Below are 8975 nucleotides of genomic sequence, written 5' to 3' on the forward strand. Positions count from 1 at the left end.
AACAGTAGGTAGTCTACCAGAGTAGGGTTATTATGAGTGATAAACAGTAGATCATCTACCAGAGTAGGGTTATTATGAGTAATAAACAGTAGATAGGGTACAATAGTATGGTTACTATGAGTAATAAACAGTAGGTAGTCTACCAGAGTAGGGTTATTATGGGTAATAAACAGTAGGTAGTCTACCAGAGTAGGGTTATTATGGGTAATAAACAGTAGGTAGTCTACCAGGGTAGGCTTATTATGAGTAATAAACAGTAGGTAGTCTACCAGAGTAGGGTTATTATGGATAATAAACAGTAGGTAGTCTACCAGGGTAGGCTTATTATGAGTAATAAACAGTAGGTAGTCTACCAGAGTAGGGTCATTATGAATAATAAACAGTAGGTAGTCTACCAGAGTAGGGTTATTATGGATAATAAACAGTAGGTAGTCTACCAGAGTAGGGTTATTATGAGTAATAAACAGTAGGTAGTCTACCATAGTAGGGTTATTATGAATAATAAATAGTAGGTAGTCTACCAGAGTAGGGTTATTATGAGTAATAAACAGTAGATAGGGTACAATAGTATGGTTACTATGAGTAATAAACAGTAGATCATCTACCAGAGTAGGGTTATTATGGGTAATAAACAGTAGGTAGTCTACCTGAGTAGGGTCATTATGAATAATAAACAGTAGGTAGTCTACCAGAGTAGGGTTATTATGGGTAATAAACAGTAGGTAGTCTACCAGAGTAGGGTTATTATGAGTTATAAACAGTAGGTCATCTACCAGAGTAGGGTTATTATGAGTAATTAACAGTAGGTAGTCTACCAGAGTAGGGTTATTATGAATAATAAACAGTAGGTAGTCTCCCAGAGTAGGGTTATTATGGGCAATAAACAGTAGGTAGTCTACCAGAGTAGGGTTATTATGAATAATAAAAAGTAGGTAGTCTACCAGAGTAGGGTTATTATGAGTTATAAACAGTAGATAGGGTACCATAGTAGGGTTATTATGGGTAATAAAAGGTAGGTAGTCTCCCAGAGTAGGGTTATTATGGGCAATAAACAGTAGGTAGTCTACCAGAGTAGGGTTATTATTGGTTAAAAACAGTGGATTGTCTACCAGAGTAGGGTTATTATGAGTAATAAACAGTCGATAGGGTACCAGAGCAGGGTTATTATGGGCAATAAACAGTCGGTAGCCTACCAGAGTAGGGTTATTATGAGTAATAAACGGTAGGTTGTCTAGCAGAGTAGGGTTATTATGAGTAATAAACAGCAGATATAATAACCATACTCTGGTAGACTATGGTTATTATGAGTAATAAACAGTAGGTAGTCTACCTGAGTAGGGTTATTATGGGTAATAAACAGTAGGTAGTCTACCAGAGTAGGGTTATTATGAGTAATAAACAGTAGGTAATCTACCAGAGTAGGGTTATTATGAGTAATAAACAGTAGGTAGTCTACCAGAGTAGGGTTATTATGAATAATAAACAGTAGGTAGTCTACCAGAGTAGGGTTATTATGGGTAATAAACAGTAGGTAATCTACCAGAGTAGGGTTATTATGAATAATAAACAGTAGGTAGTCTACCAGAGTAGGGTTATTATGGGTAATAAACAGTAGGTAGTCTACCAGAGTAAGGTTATTATGAATAATAAACAGTAGGTAGTCTACCAGAGTAGGGTTATTATGAATAATAAACAGTAGGTAATCTACCAGAGTAGGGTTATTATGAATAATAAACAGTAGGTAGTCTACCAGAGTAGGGTTATTATGGGTAATAAACAGTAGGTAGTCTACCAGAGTAAGGTTATTATGAATAATAAACAGTAGGTAGTCTACCAGAGTAGGGTTATTATGAATAATAAACAGTAGGTAGTCTACCAGAGTAGGGTTATTATGAGTTATAAACAGTAGGTCATCTACCAGAGTAGGGTTATTATGAGTAATAAACAGTAGGTAGTCTACCAGAGTAGAGTTATTATGAATAATAAACAGTAGGTAGTCTCCCAGAGTAGGGTTATTATGGGCAATAAACAGTAGGTAGTCTACCAGAGTAGGGTTATTATGAGTTATAAACAGTAGATAGGGTACCATAGTAGGGTTATTATGGGTAATAAAAGGTAGGTAGTCTCCCAGAGTAGGGTTATTATGGGCAATAAACAGTAGGTAGTCTACCAGAGTAGGGTTATTATTGGTAAAAAACAGTGGATTGTCTACCAGAGTAGGGTTATTATGAGTAATAAACAGTCGATAGGGTACCAGAGCAGGGTTATTATGGGCAATAAACAGTCGGTAGCCTACCAGAGTAGGGTTATTATGAGTAATAAACGGTAGGTTGTCTAGCAGAGTAGGGTTATTATGAGTAATAAACAGTAGATATAATAACCATACTCTGGTAGACTATGGTTATTATGAGTAATAAACAGTAGGTAGTCTACCTGAGTAGGGTTATTATGGGTAATAAACAGTAGGTAGTCTACCAGAGTAGGGTTATTATGAGTAATAAACAGTAGGTAATCTACCAGAGTAGGGTTATTATGAGTAATAAACAGTAGGTAGTCTACCAGAGTAGGGTTATTATGAATAATAAACAGTAGGCAGTCTACCAGAGTAGGGTTATTATGAGTAATAAACAGTAGGTAATCTACCAGAGTAGGGTTATTATGAGTAATAAACAGTAGGTAGTCTACCAGAGTAGGGTTATTATGAATAATAAACAGTAGGTAGTCTACCAGAGTAGGGTTATTATGAGTAATAAACAGTAGGTAGTCTACCAGAGTAGGGTTATTATGGGTAATAAACAGTAGGTAGTCTACCTGAGTAGGGTTATTATGGGTAATAAACAGTAGGTAGTCTACCAGAGTAAGGTTATTATGAGTAATAAACAGTAGATCATTTACCAGAGTAGGGTTATTATGGGTAATAAACAGTAGGTAGTCTACCAGAGTAGGGTTATTATGAGTAATAAACATTAGGTAATCTACCAGAGTATGGTTATTATGAGTAATAAACAGTTGATCATCTACCAGAGTAGGGTTATTATGGGTAATAAACAGTAGGTAGTCTACCAGAGTAGGGTTATTATGGGTAATAAACAGTAGGTTGTCTACCAGAGTAGGGTTATTATGAGTAATAAACAGTAGGTGGTATTCCAGGGTAGTGTTATTATGAGTAATAAACAGTAGGCAGGGCACCAGAGTAGGGTTATTATGAGTAATAAACAGTAGGTAGTCTACCAGAGTAGGGTTATTATGAGTAATAAACAGTAGGTAGTCTACCAGAGTAAGGTTATTTTGGGTATTAAACAGTAGGTAATCTACCAGAGTAGGGTTATTATGAGTAATAAACAGTAGGTAATCTACCAGAGTATGGTTATTATGAGTAATAAACAGTAGATCATCTACCAGAGTAGGGTTATTATGGGTAATAAACAGTAGGTAGTCTACCAGAGTAGGGTCATTATGAATAATAAACAGTAGGTAGTCTACCAGAGTAGGGTTATTATGGGTAATAAACAGTAGGTAGTCTACCAGAGTAGGGTTATTATGAGTAATAAACAGTAGGTAGTCTACCAGAGTAGGGTTATTATGAGTGATAAACAGTAGGTAGTCTACCAGAGTAGGGTTATTATGAGTGATAAACAGTAGATCATCTACCAGAGTAGGGTTATTATGAGTAATAAACAGTAGATAGGGTACAATAGTATGGTTACTATGAGTAATAAACAGTAGGTAGTCTACCAGAGTAGGGTTATTATGGGTAATAAACAGTAGGTAGTCTACCAGAGTAGGGTTATTATGGGTAATAAACAGTAGGTAGTCTACCAGGGTAGGCTTATTATGAGTAATAAACAGTAGGTAGTCTACCAGAGTAGGGTTATTATGGATAATAAACAGTAGGTAGTCTACCAGGGTAGGCTTATTATGAGTAATAAACAGTAGGTAGTCTACCAGAGTAGGGTCATTATGAATAATAAACAGTAGGTAGTCTACCAGAGTAGGGTTATTATGGATAATAAACAGTAGGTAGTCTACCAGAGTAGGGTTATTATGAGTAATAAACAGTAGGTAGTCTACCATAGTAGGGTTATTATGAATAATAAATAGTAGGTAGTCTACCAGAGTAGGGTTATTATGAGTAATAAACAGTAGATAGGGTACAATAGTATGGTTACTATGAGTAATAAACAGTAGATCATCTACCAGAGTAGGGTTATTATGGGTAATAAACAGTAGGTAGTCTACCTGAGTAGGGTCATTATGAATAATAAACAGTAGGTAGTCTACCAGAGTAGGGTTATTATGGGTAATAAACAGTAGGTAGTCTACCAGAGTAGGGTTATTATGAGTTATAAACAGTAGGTCATCTACCAGAGTAGGGTTATTATGAGTAATTAACAGTAGGTAGTCTACCAGAGTAGGGTTATTATGAATAATAAACAGTAGGTAGTCTCCCAGAGTAGGGTTATTATGGGCAATAAACAGTAGGTAGTCTACCAGAGTAGGGTTATTATGAATAATAAAAAGTAGGTAGTCTACCAGAGTAGGGTTATTATGAGTTATAAACAGTAGATAGGGTACCATAGTAGGGTTATTATGGGTAATAAAAGGTAGGTAGTCTCCCAGAGTAGGGTTATTATGGGCAATAAACAGTAGGTAGTCTACCAGAGTAGGGTTATTATTGGTTAAAAACAGTGGATTGTCTACCAGAGTAGGGTTATTATGAGTAATAAACAGTCGATAGGGTACCAGAGCAGGGTTATTATGGGCAATAAACAGTCGGTAGCCTACCAGAGTAGGGTTATTATGAGTAATAAACGGTAGGTTGTCTAGCAGAGTAGGGTTATTATGAGTAATAAACAGCAGATATAATAACCATACTCTGGTAGACTATGGTTATTATGAGTAATAAACAGTAGGTAGTCTACCTGAGTAGGGTTATTATGGGTAATAAACAGTAGGTAGTCTACCAGAGTAGGGTTATTATGAGTAATAAACAGTAGGTAATCTACCAGAGTAGGGTTATTATGAGTAATAAACAGTAGGTAGTCTACCAGAGTAGGGTTATTATGAATAATAAACAGTAGGTAGTCTACCAGAGTAGGGTTATTATGAGTAATAAACAGTAGGTAATCTACCAGAGTAGGGTTATTATGAGTAATAAACAGTAGGTAGTCTACCAGAGTAGGGTTATTATGAATAATAAACAGTAGGTAGTCTACCAGAGTAGGGTTATTATGAGTAATAAACAGTAGGTAGTCTACCAGAGTAGGGTTATTATGGGTAATAAACAGTAGGTAGTCTACCTGAGTAGGGTTATTATGGGTAATAAACAGTAGGTAGTCTACCAGAGTAAGGTTATTATGAGTAATAAACAGTAGATCATTTACCAGAGTAGGGTTATTATGGGTAATAAACAGTAGGTAGTCTACCAGAGTAGGGTTATTATGAGTAATAAACAGTAGGTAATCTACCAGAGTATGGTTATTATGAGTAATAAACAGTTGATCATCTACCAGAGTAGGGTTATTATGGGTAATAAACAGTAGGTAGTCTACCAGAGTAGGGTTATTATGGGTAATAAACAGTAGGTTGTCTACCAGAGTAGGGTTATTATGAGTAATAAACAGTAGGTGGTATTCCAGGGTAGTGTTATTATGAGTAATAAACAGTAGGCAGGGCACCAGAGTAGGGTTATTATGAGTAATAAACAGTAGGTAGTCTACCAGAGTAGGGTTATTATGAGTAATAAACAGTAGGTAGTCTACCAGAGTAAGGTTATTTTGGGTATTAAACAGTAGGTAATCTACCAGAGTAGGGTTATTATGAGTAATAAACAGTAGGTAATCTACCAGAGTATGGTTATTATGAGTAATAAACAGTAGATCATCTACCAGAGTAGGGTTATTATGGGTAATAAACAGTAGGTAGTCTACCAGAGTAGGGTCATTATGAATAATAAACAGTAGGTAGTCTACCAGAGTAGGGTTATTATGGGTAATAAACAGTAGGTAGTCTACCAGAGTAGGGTTATTATGAGTAATAAACAGTAGGTAGTCTACCAGAGTAGGGTTATTATGAGTGATAAACAGTAGGTAGTCTACCAGAGTAGGGTTATTATGAGTGATAAACAGTAGGTAGTCTACCAGAGTAGGGTTATTATGAGTAATAAACAGTAGATAGGGTACAATAGTATGGTTACTATGAGTAATAAACAGTAGGTAGTCTACCAGAGTAGGGTTATTATGGGTAATAAACAGTAGGTAGTCTACCAGAGTAGGGTTATTATGGGTAATAAACAGTAGGTAGTCTACCAGGGTAGGCTTATTATGAGTAATAAACAGTAGGTAGTCTACCAGAGTAGGGTCATTATGAATAATAAACAGTAGGTAGTCTACCAGAGTAGGGTTATTATGGATAATAAACAGTAGGTAGTCTACCAGAGTAGGGTTATTATGAGTAATAAACAGTAGGTAGGGTACAATAGTATGGTTACTATGAGTAATAAACAGTAGATCATCTACCAGAGTAGGGTTATTATGGGTAATAAACAGTAGGTAGTCTACCAGAGTAGGGTCATTATGAATAATAAACAGTAGGTAGTCTACCAGAGTAGGGTTATTATGGGTAATAAACAGTAGGTAGTCTACCAGAGTAGGGTTATTATGAGTAATAAACAGTAGGTAGTCTACCAGAGTAGGGTTATTATGAGTGATAAACAGTAGGTAGTCTACCAGAGTAGGGTTATTATGGGTAATAAACAGTAGGTAGTCTACCAGAGTAGGGTTATTATGGGTAATATACAGTAGGTTGTCTACCAGAGTAGGGTTATTATGAGTAATAAACAGTAGGTTGTCTACCAGAGTAGGGTTATTATGAGTAATAAACAGTAGGTAGTCTCCCAGAGTAGGGTTATTATGAGTTATAACCTGTAGATAGGGTACCATAGTAGGGTTATGGGTAATAAACAGTAAGTAGTCTACCAGAGTAAGGTTATTATTGGTAATAAACAGTAGGTAATGTACCAGAGTAGGGTTATTATGAATAATAAACAGTAGGTAGTCTACCAGAGTAGGGTTATTATGAGTTATAAACAGTAGATAGGGTACCATAGTAGGGTTATTATGGGTAATAAAAGGTAGGTAGTCTCCCAGAGTAGGGTTATTATGGGCAATAAACAGTAGGTAGTCTACCAGAGTAGGGTTATTATGAATAATAAACAGTAGGTAGTCAACCAGAGTAGGGTTATTATGAGTTATAAACAGTAGATAGGGTACCATAGTAGGGTTATTATGGGTAATAAAAGGTAGGGAGTCTCCCAGAGTAGGGTTATTATGGGCAATAAACAGTAGGTAGTCTACCAGAGTAGGGTTATTATTGGTAAAAAACAGTGGATTGTCTACCAGAGTAGGGTTATTATGAGTAATAAACAGTCGATAGGGTACCAGAGCAGGGTTATTATGGGCTATAAACAGTCGGTAGCCTACCAGAGTAGGGTTATTATGAGTAATAAACGGTAGGTTGTCTAGCAGAGTAGGGTTATTATGAGTAATAAACAGTAGATATAATAACCATACTCTGGTAGACTATGGTTATTATGAGTAATAAACAGTAGGTAGTCTACCTGAGTAGGGTTATTATGGGTAATAAACAGTAGGTAGTCTACCAGAGTAGGGTTATTATGAGTAATAAACAGTAGGTAATCTACCAGAGTAGGGTTATTATGAGTAATAAACATTAAGTAGTCTACCAGAGTAGGGTTATTATGAGTAATAAACAGTAGGTAATCTACCAGAGTAGGGTTATTATGAGTAATAAACAGTAGGTAGTCTACCAGAGTAAGGTTATTATGAGTAATAAACAGTAGGTAGTCTACCAGAGTAGGGTTATTATGGGTAATAAACAGTAGGTAGTCTACCTGAGTAGGGTTATTATGGGTAATAAACAGTAGGTAGTCTACCAGAGTAAGGTTATTATGAGTAATAAACAGTAGATCATCTACCAGAGTAGGGTTATTATGGGTAATAAACAGTAGGTAGTCTACCAGAGTAGGGTTATTATGAGTAATAAACAGTAGGTAAGCTACCAGAGTATGGTTATTATGAGTAATAAACAGTTGATCATCTACCAGAGAAGGGTTATTATGGGTAATAAACAGTAGGTTGTCTACCAGAGTAGGGTTATTATGAGTAATAAACAGTAGGTGGTATTCCAGGGTAGGGTTATTATGAGTAATAAACAGTAGGCAGGGCACCAGAGTAGGGTTATTATGAGTAATAAACAGTAGGTAGTCTACCAGAGTAGGGTTATTATGAGTAATAAACAGTAGGTAGTCTACCAGAGTAAGGTTATTTTTGGTATTAAACAGTAGGTAATCTACCAGAGTAGGGTTATTATGAGTAATAAACAGTAGGTAATCTACCAGAGTATGGTTATTATGAGTAATAAACAGTAGATCATCTACCAGAGTAGGGTTATTATGGGTAATAAACAGTAGATGGTCTACCAGAGTAGGGTCATTATGAATAATAAATAGTAGGTAGTCTACCAGAGTAGGGTTATTATGGGTAATAAACAGTAGGTAGTCTACCAGAGTAGGGTTATTATGAGTAATAAACAGTAGGTAGTCTACCAGAGTAGGGTTATTATGAGTGATAAACAGTAGGTAGTCTACCAGAGTAGGGTTATTATGAGTGATAAACAGTAGGTAGTCTACCAGAGTAGGGTTATTATGAGTAATAAACAGTAGATAGGGTACTATAGTATGGTTACTATGAGTAATAAACAGTAGGTAGTCTACCAGAGTAGGGTTATTATGGGTAATAAACAGTAGGTAGTCTACCAGAGTAGGGTTATTATGGGTAATAAACAGTAGGTAGTCTACCAGGGTAGGGTTATTATGAGTAATAAACAGTAGGTAGTCTACCAGGGTAGGGTTATTATGAATAATAAACAGTAGGTAGTCTACCAGAGTAGGGTTA

This window comes from Oncorhynchus mykiss, chromosome 31 (genome assembly GCF_013265735.2).
Source record: "Oncorhynchus mykiss isolate Arlee chromosome 31, USDA_OmykA_1.1, whole genome shotgun sequence".
Lineage (NCBI taxonomy): Eukaryota > Metazoa > Chordata > Actinopteri > Salmoniformes > Salmonidae > Oncorhynchus > Oncorhynchus mykiss.